Source organism: Apis cerana, linkage group LG5, assembly GCF_029169275.1.
Source record: "Apis cerana isolate GH-2021 linkage group LG5, AcerK_1.0, whole genome shotgun sequence".
Taxonomy (NCBI): Eukaryota; Metazoa; Arthropoda; class Insecta; order Hymenoptera; family Apidae; genus Apis; species Apis cerana.
Genome location: NC_083856.1, coordinates 5630055 through 5644174, shown reverse-complemented (window position 1 = coordinate 5644174; position 14120 = coordinate 5630055). Strand labels below are relative to the sequence as shown.

The following is a 14120-nucleotide window of genomic DNA, read 5'->3' as shown; positions in this document are numbered from 1 at the left end:
TTCCGTAACTGTTAAAATATGGGCTGCAACCCGAAGGGCTGTAACATCTGTGTCAAACACAGATGTGTCTTCTCGAGAAATATATTCTCCGTTCCTGTGAGGAAACATTTTGACCGACTTGTAATTAGAGAATAAAAAAAAAGAAAGAAAGAAAAAAGGAAATAAACCTTGTTCCTTCGGGGAAATATTTCAACTCGAAACGAAACGAAACGAAACGAGCGTGGGGACGTTAAGAAACAACATCCCCCTCGCGATGTATTCGTGGTGGAGGGAAGATTTCGCGAGGAACGTGTTCATCTTCGACATGTCCGGCATTGTCGAAGAGACTTTTCTCGAAAAGAGGGATGAAGGGACGCTCTCGAACCGATTCAACTTTCGTGTTCTTCCTTCGTGTGGAGGGAAGTTTTCGCGAAAATAGAAAGAAAAGAGGGGAAGGGGAAGGGTCGAGACACGATTTTTTTTTTCTAAAGAGAAAAGGAAAACTTGGAATTTTTCTTTTTTCCCCCCAAAAACGTTCGAGCTTTGCCAACTCGGTTTCTCATCGGCCACGAGTTAAACAGAAAACTGGAAAAGAGATAATAGCGCCGTTTCCAGGGAAAATTTACTTCCGAGAATCGGCCCCTGATAAATTTCTCGATAAAGTTCCACTGGATGGGGAACAAAAATCCACGGACATCGCGAGAGGAATTAAAGAGATAAACTGCCCGTCTGAGATGAAATTGGGACACTGGTATTTATTCCTCACTGAAGTTTAAACTGGATGGATAATACAATGAACATTGTGTTATCCACGTCGGATGTTAAACTCCTTGTTCATTAATATTAATAAACATTGTTATTTCGAAGAATTATTCTTGTAAACGTTTGCTTTCCCTATGCTCCTTTCACAATTACCGAGCAATCTTTGGATATTAATTTTCTATTATGGTATTTTTAATCATATTACATCTCTTTTACTGTGCAGAACAACCGTCTTTTGTTTTCCGTAATTAATGAAATTACTCTTTCACGTACTTTCATATACAAATTGTTAATATTATTTCTTATTACATACATATATATCTAATTATTTTCATTACCCTTACATAAATTCTAGATATACATCTAGAATTGGAAGAATATTTATTACGTAGGATAAATATTACTTCAAATTCAGTTCAAATGATCTAATCAAATATCAGAGAATCAAAAATCGAAGGATAAAATCGGCTCAGGAGCCATTTCGAAAACCAATCGACCATAGATAATCCACGGCACGTCCAAACCATAAACTATGAAAAGAATTCCGCTGGCGCAGCACCGTGAAACCTCCTTTTGGAGAAATTTATATTTCGAATATGGAAAGACTTTATCGATCTTCACTCTCCGGGAAATTATCGTACGATGCGATGCGGAAAAATCGAAATCTCTAACCGACCAATAATCGCTGTTACAGACCTCATAACATTCATAAAAGAGCATCCCGACCGAACTCGAATTCTGAGATCGTAACCGGTGTTACGTGTTGCCGTCGAGGGATGATGAGGGGTTATTTATCAAAGGTGGTAATTTCACAAGAAATAAGCCAGCAGCTCGACTTCCTTCGAGCAGAAACTTGATCAGATTCAATGATCCACAAACGTGATTCCATCTAGCTATACCGAAACGGAAGTCATTTTCTTTCCTACTTTTCTCCCTTTTCTCTCATTTTTCCTCCGATCGTTAATATTATAAAATTCTGTGTCCCACGGTGTTTTATCAATCCATATCGTTTTTTATGCTTATGGAAAAATTCTAAGGACAAAATTATTTATAAACCTATTAACACCTATCAAATCGAAATTTTCTTTTTAAATTTTAGGTAATTTCCCTGATTTAAAATTATCTCACGAAAATTACCTGATTATTGGTATTCGTATATAAAAATTGGAACAAAAGTGCTATCGAGAAAATCGTAAATATATTCTTCCTGAACCAAAAAAAAGAAATAACAAAGGAAAATTGAGACTGTTTTATGGATTCAAAAAGTTCATAAAAACTTCATAAACTTCACGATTATTCAACAGTGTTACAATGCAATAACGCAACGCAACAATCACGAAACTGACGCTAAGAAAATTTCACCGATTCTCAATCAGAAGATAAAGGAGAAGAGAAACCCGCAATTTTCGATACAATTATTTTTTCGCCCTTCGAGAATAAGTCCTTCTCCATAAGTATAAATGCCTGCGACTAGAATCGTTTGTGATTCGTCATCTGATGGGGAATATGCAAGCACGAGACAGGGAACGAGCGACGTGACTGACTTTCGAAAACGAAACGGCGGAAAGGAAACGATCCGAGAAGGAACGGTCTTATCTTTCGTACAAGAAGCGTGTATGTACAACAATGTCGTCCCATTCCTCGTTAATATTGATGATTTTCACCGTCTATATCTTTCTGATTGGAATGCGAATACGTATGCCCGATTGTTTCTTCGAATATTGGTTCAACAGTGTTCCGAGAACCAAAGCTCGTCGAATATCGTTTATAATAATTTTGTTCATAATCATTCGACCTATTCACGAATGGCGCTTGATCGTTTCTATTCTACAAATTTTATGGATAGATAAATAAAATAAATCGAAGATAATTTCGTAAAACAACTAGATCTACCTCTTTCGAACTTTTCATTATTACAACTCGCTCGTTTCTCTAAACTAAGCTTGTTTGTATTAGGGGTCAAACAGTAGCTCGCTTGAGTTCCGCCGAGCGGAAGAATCAGCGGAAACGGAGGGGGTGGAGAGTTTTAATTTTTCGACAAAGTCTCCTTTGAACGGAGGATTCGAACTTTTCGCTCGATTATACGAGCGAGAATACTTTTTTTCAATATCGAATGATGAGAGATACCGGAGAAAAAGAGAGAAAGAGGAGGAGGACAAGGTCCGCTTTGTGCGAGCGGAAGTCGAAAGGAGGATGGAAACCGTTTCTTCCTTTCGAGCCTCGCCTTTCGACAGAGAACAACATCGTAAAAGCTATTAGGGATCATTGTAACGTGCTTACAACACTTCGTGAAATTGTTATCGAGCCTTCGACTTGGTTCGAATCGTTCCATTCGATTATTTAATTTATTCCCGCAAACGAGAAGGAGCTGAACCGTCTCTCCGAGGCAATGTTAATCTGGTTCTAATCGAGAGGAATATATAATCGAGCGAAATTCCAATTGTCCATATTAATATTTATTCATCGAGATTTCGTGGAAAATACGCGAGAGATATATTTAAATTATCTTCTCGAACAAGATTGGCGAGATTTCACTTTTTCCCCTTGCCCGAGACGAACTCGCCGGAAGGAGGCATCGACTTTCGCCCCTTCCTGTCGCCCCACCGTTCGATCCTACCGTTCCATTTTCCATTTAACCTCGTAAATGGGACACGCTCGGTTCCCGCTTGGTTAATTAATCGTGACCGGGATGCGGGTGGCGCATCGTGCGAAAAATATCCCTCCCCTAATTACTCGGTATTTTTTTCCTCCATTCACATCCCTCGTTTCGAAAGAAATATGATCAGTTTCTCGAAAAACTCTTTTCACTCCTTGTATTCCATCATTCTTAACACAAGAATGGACGAGAGATATGAAATTCTCTTCTTCCGATTATAATCTCCAATCATTCGATAATAGAAGAAGACGAATTTCTCTCGGGAGGATTCATTTGGAATTGTAAATCGAATTGAAAGGCTGAATGGATGGGGAACTGGAGGCTGATTCCCGTCGATTTTTGGCGAGCACGCATCTTCGTTCGAGCGTCATGTCTCATCGGGCGAAACTTCAGTTTTAGTTCGAGGAGGTGTATCTCTCAACAGGTGTCCCCTCCGAGTTCGTATCGTATCGCGCAAGTGGAACGTGCATATTCAAGAACGAACTTTTTATCTCGGAATAGGTCGCGTGCACCTTGAAAATTTGAAAGGCCAGGCCTCGGCTGCATATCAATTCGTACAATTCCTGATGGAATTGTCCAAAGCGAAGCCTTACCTTCCATATCTATCCCCTCATTTCAATATCAAACGAAGCTCTCGAGAGAACTTCATCCCTACCATTCGAAATATCATCTTGGAGAACGCGAATTCCATCTTCGGCAAAGAAAAAAAAAAGATCATTCTCTCCATTCAGATGTAGAGGAGAAAAGAAAAGAGGGGGAGGAGGAGTGAAAAGGAACTAATAGAAGGCAAATGAAAAACTAGTTCAAACCTTGCTCTTTTTTTTTTAGATATCTTCGATATATAAAAATCCCTTTCGCTCTGAAAAGGGATTTTAACCGGGTTATCCCCCCTCCCTCATCGTCAAATTCATCGAATCGAATTCTTTCCGAATATTTCTTATTTCACCAATTTTATTTCTCTTCCAAAGGAAACACGCGCCATTAAAGGTTAAATACACTCCTCCCCCCCCCGCCTCGTCCCTTTTTTAACGAGAATTACAACCAAGTCCGCCCCGCGAGGTCGCGCCGAAACAAGGGGGCCACACCTTCGCCCGAGACAGTTTCAATTTTTCTACCTTTTTAATACACCCACCACCGTTCGTTCACCCGCTTAAACCATAGGTCGAGGGGGAAAAAAGGACCAAAGAAAGAGAAAAAGAAAGAACGGAGGAGCGAATAATCTCGAGGAAGGAGGGAGATTTATCAAGTTTTGTGTGGCTCGTTAATAAATGGTCCTATGGAAGATCGTGTCAATGAATAAATTATTTGGAGATATTAATTGATTCTCGTTGGAACGTTAACACTCTGGAAAAGTTGAATTGAAAGATGAATAATTACTCGACGATAAAAAGAGGCGCCACGTTTAAACAGGTGAAAATCTTAAATATATATATATATATAAAGTTCTATTACGAATAGTTTCTACGAATTGGCTACGAAGAACAAGTTTTTCGAGTAGTGAATTCAGGCACCATCTATATTGTTGCGAGTGCGTTGGCAATGGAACGATACGAGATTATAGACGGGGCACTGTAATCACTATACAGGGAGCGGAAAAAGAACTCGTTTTCAGAGCGGGGCACGGTGGTGGTGAGGTATAAATTCGAGAAGAAACGTCCATGGGGGACACCTTAATTGCGAAACTTGGCTTAAGAGCACTTTCCAACTATCCCTGTATAACGCCATCAAGTTGAACAAGCTTCTATCGCTTCTATGCCTTCGATTTTCTCGTTTCGAATTGGCAAATTTTTTGGATACGGAAACGAATTTCTAGTATCTTTTTTTATTCCAACCAATCTTCCCTGACCTGTAAACTTTTCTACTTAATCATCGTTAAGGAGAAGAAATTTTCTTCGAGCCAGTTATTTCGACTGGAAAACATTTTATCTTTCGAAAAAAAACATTAAAGATCAACGCGGCTGCTTCAAGCAGCGAATAATGGAAAATAAATCGTAGAAAAAAAAAAAGAACGAAAAAAAGAGCCTCTTTGTGCGAAGCGTGGAAAAAAAGAAAAAAAAACGGGAGAAAAAAATACGCACGTTCTCCCCGCCAGATTGCGAGCTTCCGTCGCGAACTCGCCTCCTCTCGAGCGTAAATCAGGGTTGTTAAAGGGCGGCGACGTTTCTTCGCCGATGGGCGCATATGCGTGGAGGATGTTTGCGGACACACGGCCTCGAAAGCGGTAAATTACATTGGCACACGTGGCTCGACAGAGACAAAGCTTAGAACCCCTCCGTCCATTTACCAGAGACGTGGATAGATATAAAACACGCGACACGATTGCTCCAGTGACGGGATCGAGTTATACGATATATAGAGATTTCCCCAAGAATGAAATATCTTCGAATCTTGTTTGAATCTGCGATACGCTCGAACCCATCACTGCTCGGGATCCGACTTATTGCCACGGTGGAAAAACTGTACGCGAAGTCCAGGAACAGGGAGAAATGGATGGACACGAAATTGAATCAACCGGGAGAAATCGAAATGGAATCCGGGGATAATTGATCGAATGGAAGATGAATGAATCGATAAAAAAATAAAAATAAAACGTGAACTCGAATACGAATAATACTTGGAAATTATCGATTAGTTGGAGACATTTGTTCTTCGAAGTAAAAGATCATAATCATCGTATTATCGGCCGGAGGAAATTTTACAGAAATCGAATGACTCGATGACTGGGAACGTTATCGCGATACCGGGGAGATTACGAATACTTTTCGAAAAAGTAACTTTTATAAATATACATATATATATTTTTAAAACCCCGATATTTTATCTATATTGGTTTTTAATGGCTAACCTACTTTAAGGAATCCATGATTTATACGTACTTATTATTATACATAACGATATATTTCACATCTATTTATACACCAAATTGCGTAACAAATATGCACAAGCATTAATCTAATCGATTATGCACCACTTGTACATACTTGAACACTTCCACTACCCGTTATTTCTCAACTTGAACGTTCCTATCCCCATACGCTCCTCTCCTCTTTCCTATCTGTTAAAAAATAGATCGGACGTTCATCCCTTCGAATTTTCCAATTCTGCGCACCATGGAAACTCAAACTCAAAAAGAGACCCCCAACGAGAATCACAATTGCAAAGATATACCGGTTAACACGGCCACTTGAATGCGAGTCCTAAAACGTTGAACCGTGCCGTCCGCATGAAAGATTCGTCATTGATTCTCGATGAATTCCGTTCTCATCGCCATTACGTGACCATAATATCACGAGCCAGTGTTCCCAAGCTAATTGCAACTCGTGTACGGGCGAGCAAGGTGCGGTGTACAAAGGACCATGTTGGCTACGAGCAGACACGACGACCAGAAGCTTTTGCATAGCTCGTCGGTTCCACTATTCCCCCCACCCTCCTTCCAAGGATGCATCGAGAGAGATAGAGAGAGAGAGAGGCCATTTCTGAACCCGCGTCCACGGTAAAAGCACACGTCGAGCGAGCAAGGGCTGCTTTTACGAGGCTACGGTGTAAGTTAAAATTGAAGTAGATGCCGTCTAAACGTACTGTCTCGAAAAAAAAAAAATAAAAAAAACGTTAGATCGCTCTAACACGGGTTAGATAGGTTACGGCCAACGTTATGTTTGTTCCTTGAGAGAGCCAGACCACCCCTATACTTCCCTGCCCTCCTCTTCGGCTTTGGAAACAACGAGCGTTGAATTTTAGCTAACTTTCTGCCGGGTTTTAAATTTTGAGGGGTAGTGGTAGTTCAATAATGGAGGATAATGTAATATATATATATATATAAAGAGGGGCAGGTTGGTAGTGTGAAAATTTATACGACAGTCGAGTTGAATTTTAATTTTTAAAAAGTGAAACAGCGAGGAGAATGGAATTGTGAAATTTTTAAAACGGAACAATCGAGAAATAGAAGAAAAAGAGAGAGAATAGCGAAGTTTAAGAAGAGAAGTTTTTTAATTTTAACAATTGGATGGAAGAGTTGGAAAATAAAAGTCGCCATTCCATTAGAATGGAATCGGGATTTAAATAAATTATTAGATAAATTGGATTGGCGATCAGGAATGGCAACAAGATTGCAAGATTAGTGGAAAAGAAAGTTACACCAACACCTGACCACTTTGCCTGGCTATTAAATATTTACAAAGAAGAATGGCTACTTGGAAATGGATGCTTAGGATTTAGACAAAAGCTCGAAAGGCTTGGCCAAGTGGTCTATTGGCGGTAAGGCAGGTTGGCATCATAAAACGAGGTATAATCTAACCGGCGCCGACCTCCTGGATAGCTATTACCTGGTATCTACAAGGGAAACTACTTCAAGCTTGCTTGACTTTAACGTCACAAGGAAACCTCTGTTTCTCAGACCATTATTTTTTCCTCGCTGATCTTATCTCTCTCTCTCTTTCTCTCTCTACCGTTCCACTACAAGTTTTTCCAATCCATCCAGATACCCTCGAGCCTTTTCGAAATTATTTATTATTTACAAATTCGTAACTCTCTCTCTCGAAACAATAGGTAAAAATTCTGTCCAAACTTCAAAAGAATATCAAGCACCGCTCTCTTAAAAAAAAAAAGAAAGTTAAGACCGGTGCTTTCTAAAAAAAAAAAACGTGCGATCCAAGAGCGAAGCAGGACCACTTGAGATAGACACACGAGACTCCCGCTCCCATTCATTGCTAATTGGCCCGCGGGAGTAACAAGCTATTCGTCGGCTCGTGCTGGAGAATTTCGACACGTGTACGCTCACTTGTAGATACACAACCGTGAAAAGGAAGAAGATAAACTGCATATCCACACGTTTACATACAAGAGAGAGAGAGAGAGAGGCAAAACGATTACGCGTGGACAAAGAGCTGCACGCGTTGGCCGCGAGTGATTAGAGGAGGAGAGGTTGTTTGTCCCCCCTCTGGAGTGAAGGGTTTCGCCCTTCGACGCACGAAATGATATATCGACGGACGTGTCAGCATCTGCCCGGCATTGGATACTGGCGCGTAATCGTAGGATCTGCAGAGGTCACCGCGCCTCTAACGAGTCTTAATGAACGGGCGTGAGAGCGCGAGAGGCGAGCTGCCCGATCTTAATTCCGCGATAGATGAAAAGAAAGGGAAACGACACGCCTTCGGTTTCGCGGAATGGAACGTTCTGGTGGAAATTTGAAAGGGGTCTTCCATTTCTTAGATGGCGACAATCTAACGTTCTCTGGAGAAGAAGAGAGAAAAAGAGAGAGGGCGTCGAACAACGAGGTTGGAAGAAGAAGGAAAGGGCTGGAGTGAGCGGTAAAAGATTAGGTGAAAAGGACACTACGAAAGCCATCTACATTTCGAAAGTAATTATCTGGTTGGAGTTGAAAGCGCGCGACGATTTCTGAAAGTTTATCGCCGATTTTATTGGAAGTGTATAAGGGGCTGGGATCAGGTAGTGGCAAATATTCGAGCGATTAAGTTTTTCTTTTTTTTTTTTCTTTTTACTACTAAGCTAATCGAATTGGCTAACGATCGATTGTCGAAACGATCGAGAGTCGTTAATGACGGTCCCCGGGGGGAGAGGTCGGACCTTTTAAAATTCTATACGCTCTGAATAGGGAGAAGGAGGGGATCGTTAAATGTGTATCGGTGTTCGAGGTTGGAGACATAAGTTGGATGGGCTGCAGCTTCGATTAAAAGTTATACTTTAATTTTATTGAAAAAAGTTTAAACGTTACGTTGGATTAGTAGTTGGTTTCGAAGGGAGCTCGTTTCAAATTAATTACCAATAAAAATGCAAATTAACTATTTTTATCGAAGGCAGGTGCATAGAAGGGAAATGTAATTACACGTGATGTAATTACACTCGAATTATTCGATATTGAGCTACGAAAAAAAAAAAAAAGAAAATCGCTTCTGTCGCTGTAGAAAAGAGAAAGAGATTACGTAAACCTTTTCGCGCCCGGATGCAGCTCGCGTGCGAGAGGTTCAGTTTTTTTCAGATAGCGAACGAAGATAAATTGCATTCTCTACCCGTATCTATCGCTGAAAGTTTCGTGATTAATGGAACAAATAAAGAACGGGGGGGAAAAAAAGAAAAAAAAGAAGAAGCGATGTTATAGAAATCATTCGAAGAACGAAAAAGTAATTACACCGATTGATTCCTGATTCATCCTTTAACCATAATAACCAGACTTCTTTTCTCAAAAAAAAAAAAAAAAAAAAAAAACGAAAGAAAGAGAAAGAAAAAAAAGAAGAGCATAGTGGAGAAGGGCTTTAGTAATTCTTTGAGGAAAAAAAGAAGGGCCATTTCCCCAGCTTCCGGCATTTTCTCGTTAACACGGTTCGAGGGATCCCATTGACACGCGAAATTCGCCATGGCAACACGCCCCTCTTGCCTTCTCCTCTCTCTCTCTCTTGCTCTCCCTTTATTCACTCCCTCCGCCGTGCGAATCGACACCACAGCTCGACACTCAGACACGAGGCGTCCGATTTAAAGGAAGTTTGACAAGCGACCGAGGATTTTTCTCCTCGGTCAAACAAAGAGTTCGATTTCACTGGGCTCCGGCTAACTCGAAAGCGAGGAGGCGATGAGAAAATGGGAAGGGGGATAAAGGAGATAGCGACGATAGAGGAGATGAAGGAAGAAAGAGAGCGGAGGAGCAAAAAAGAAAATTACATCAGCTGCTCGGAGAAGATCTCCTTTCCACCCTTGTGCGCCTTCGTTCTCCCTTGCCCAACTACAACAACAGCGTCCAGCTTCTTCCACGAAATTCAACCTTGTTGCCCTTTTGCTTCCTTCCAGGAACCCTCTCTTCTCCCCTCCACGTTTTCGACGTCAACCTACACGATTAACGATTGCACGCCTACCAGACCCGCACGACCGGATGGCAAAACGAATGCGAGAAAGTATAGACGCCGCGGATGAATTGCCTTGTGTGCATCGTCGCCGTCGCGGATATATGAAATTCTATTGCCGCGAGAGGGGGACCTAGGTGTGCTTGCACGTCGTGGAAAAGCAGAAATTGCGAATCGGATGAGATTTTTCCACGTTCGATTCGACGACGGATCTCCACGGGTGAATTGGACGGAATGAAGAATTGATTTTCCACGACGAGTGGAATACTTCGAATACTATTCGTGGATAATTTTTAATTCCGTTTTTTGTTCCTCCTCGCGATGGAAAGTGAAATTTATATATATATATAGGGATGTCAGATTCTTTCAATTGCTCTTCTACCTTTCTTCTTTTAAAATAATTTTCTGCATGTAGCCATGACTATTTTTGAAAATGTATTTTTGTCGTATGAATCAAAAGGAACAGGGAAATTCGAGTGTAAAATTAAAACGGAAATAAAATTCTTGAAGATCACGAGCCGTATAGTTCGTACTTTAAATCAATGTAGATATTAAAGATTTGCTTCGAGTCGTCATTAGTCAAAAAGTTGTCAAAAAGTTATAGCAATAACTTATTGGATGAAAAAAATTCATATATCAGAAACTACTGTAATACTTTGCATATCGGGGGGGTATGTACAATGTACAGTTAGAAATTGGAATTTATGCTTTCGAGAACGAGGATTCAGGACGGAGGACTCGTGTCTTCTGTCCGCAAGAAACATCTGCTACTGGCATAGCAGATCGCTGACGAAGAATGGAAAGACCAATCTTATATTGCACAGTCACTTTCGAAAACGCTTTATGGAGCTTTGTGTAGCCTGATTTACAATAAACGTCACGGTCTTTCGAGGGTGGATAAAAAAAACAAATACGAGTGAAGAATTTTATGAAATGCAATTCTATTAACGATTTATAAGTATAAATGTCGTCTACTCTTTTGAAAAAATGCTAAAAATTTTCCGAAATTCATTATTCAAGAAAATTTCTAATCATTTTTTGAAAATATTGAAGTATATGTGAAAAATGAGTTTCGAATATGATATTTTCGATAATTAAAGGATTAAATTTAAAGAATCACTTTTCATAAAATTCAACTGCAATATAAACATGTTAATATTGCTTCTAGAGAATTGCAACCAAGTAGAGATAGAATGCAAATTATAATCGAGAAGAGAGGTTAGATGAGAGGAAGTGAAGCAAATTTGCAACCCGCAGGTGGATTTCACTTTCGGTGGCAACGAGATCGATGCAACATCGTGAAGAAGGAAAAACTCGTGCCAAGTAAACAGGAAGTTCCGTTACTAAAGGATGGGGAATACGTCGGAGATGGAATAACGAGCTACCATGTTTGTTTTATAAGGAAATATTGAAAAACATCTTCGGAAAACTTATTTGTCTATCAACGAAAAATTTAAAAAATTTTTTCCATAAAAAAAAATAGATTTTGATACAAATTAGACATTTATACATAATAAAGTAATAAGTTGAGAAAAAGAAATTTATCTCGATATAATTACCAAAGGGTTTATTATTACGACCTATAACATTTATTATCCATTAAAATATCGTAAAATTTATTACGAGTTTTAAAAGCGAATGGCATTACTCCACGTATATGTACAGTTATCGAACTAATTATTATATTTTATCTGGAAACTCTTCGAGTTGAAAGAACTTTGACTATAGCTAATACCGGTTTTCAGTGAATGGCTGTTCTTTATATATATAAATACTATCGATGTAGGTTTCGAAATATCGGCAATTTCGCTTGAATGAACGATTCATTATCATTTCCAGCGAAATACAATTCTACGTTTACAATGTGTTCACGAACGATATAAAAGTATGAAAAGATATAGGGATTGTATAGAAGGAATTAAAAAACATGCGTCGTGGCGTATGTTTGTTGAACGCATGAAATATAGTCGAGCGTGTCCCGTTCGAAATGATAAACTGCGGTCTTTCGAATGATCGGCTATTGGCCTATCGATGGATATGAATCAATCGGTTAACGAAGTAATCGATCCCTTGTTTTATTGTCATCGATACCCCCGCGATACGAACGGTGACAAGATTCAAAACGATCGTCAACATCGATTCGCGATATTCTGTTGTTTAACGTAACGTGAGCGTCTATTGTCAATGGAAGCTTACCGACTGACTCCTACCATTTGCTTGCTTTAAAAACTACCCATCAACCTATGCAAGTATTTAATACGCGTTCAATCGTAACGGATAATTCATTCCGAAATTTAAAATCTTGTACGTTAAAAGAATACGTACCGACGAGAGAGTGATAACTTTTTATTTCCGATAAACGAGAAACGTAAACACGTTGTTACTTGAAAAAGAGATCCTCATATACGCAGAAAATTGCTACGGACACAATGATGGTGGACAACAAACAACAAAGGTGAATCATTAACCTTCGTTTAATCTGCGGTAACTGTGTGTCCGGACAACGAGAGCAGCTGTTCCGAAAGTACGGACGAGTTTCGAGGCCGAGTCGGCCTCGATCGAAAGTAAAAGCATATAACCGTAACCGGTATCGGCGCGACGAAACCACGGTATTTATAATCACGTTACAGCTTGGTTATGGGGATCTCTTTTTACCTCGCGACACGATGGCAGCGGTGGCGGTGGTCGCGAAAATAAGTACGAAAGAGTCATGTCGCCTAACCTATCGCGCGTTTTTTGTTCTTTGTTCACTCACCTAGCGGGATGCGTAGAGCCGGCCAGCTCCAAAGCCAGACAGAGAAACGTGTAGCCAGTCCTCACGAGCGTGTAAAATCCTGTATGCTTCTTCTTCCACCACTGTATTCGCACCGATGAGAAAGACGCACGCTCCACGCAAGCCGGTCGAGAAAAGAACAGCGACAGCAGCGGCGGCGGCGGCTGCAGCCGAACTGAAACGATGTACTTTTTTTCTCTCTATCTCTCGGTGCCTCGTTCGACCGGCCTTGTTGCGAGCACGCACGGGTTAGCGTAAAAATTCGTGAGGGTGAAAAAAATGAAAAAATAAGAGAACTACACCACCAGCGACGACAAACGAGGACGACGAGCACCGCGACGATCCGCGTAGGCGCTGGGCGCGTACTGTGCCGAACGAACGAAAGCAGTATGGCGCCCGGCGGCTTTCCTGCTGCGCGCTCGCTCCTCTTTGTCCCCTTCCACGCGCATCTATCCCGCTCTTACCGTCCCATTGCCGAGCCTTTTCTCTGTCTCTCTCTATCTCCGTCCGATACACGACTGGTTTATGGATCGTTTGACTTTGTCTCTCAGCAAGCGCCCACCACGTTATCCCTAGTGATGGGCATTTGAATAGTTGCCTCGTAAATTTTCAAATGCCACAGTTTTATGAACGTTTGAATTATATTGTTGTAGGGGATTAGAAGAAATTATTCCAAATTTATTTATGAAATATTATGGATTGACATCGATCGTAATATTCCTCATCATTTTAAACAACATTATTACCCTAAGTTCTGGAGACAAATATAATCACGTATCATAAAATATTCGTAGTTTAACGCATTTTCTATCGCAAAACAACTGTTCTGGACAAATTCCTGTTTAAATTTCCATCGCACAATGAAACTAATTCAATGTTTCTCAAATCCATCACTATTTACGGAGCTTCTTTCGTATTAATTCATTGCACTCTCTATCTCTTTCTCTCTCTCTGTCTCTCCGTGCCATCGAGTCACTCTGTCTTTGTCATCTCATCGTTCCCTAGCACTTTCTCTCTTTTTACTATTACTAACAGATTCATCCTTCTTCAATTTTAGTTATATTAAATTTCATCCTCGTCTCTCCACCACCGAATATAT

General features: G+C 40.4%; 1 protein-coding gene across 7 annotated transcripts in view; it reads right to left on the bottom strand.

Moving 5' to 3' along the window:
- Nucleotides 1–14120, bottom strand: part of LOC107996582 (dystroglycan 1) — a 96172-nt gene that overhangs the window by 51315 nt on the left and 30737 nt on the right. The window contains exon 1 of one of the 7 annotated variants that reach the window (XM_017054712.3): nucleotides 13004–13613. The exons of 5 other annotated variants lie outside the window; for them this stretch is intronic. The gene's annotated coding sequence lies outside the window, so the exon portion shown is untranslated. Of the gene's footprint in view, nucleotides 1–13003; nucleotides 13614–14120 lie in introns of those variants that run through there. One more of the 7 variants, XM_017054716.3, reaches the window with a different exon arrangement.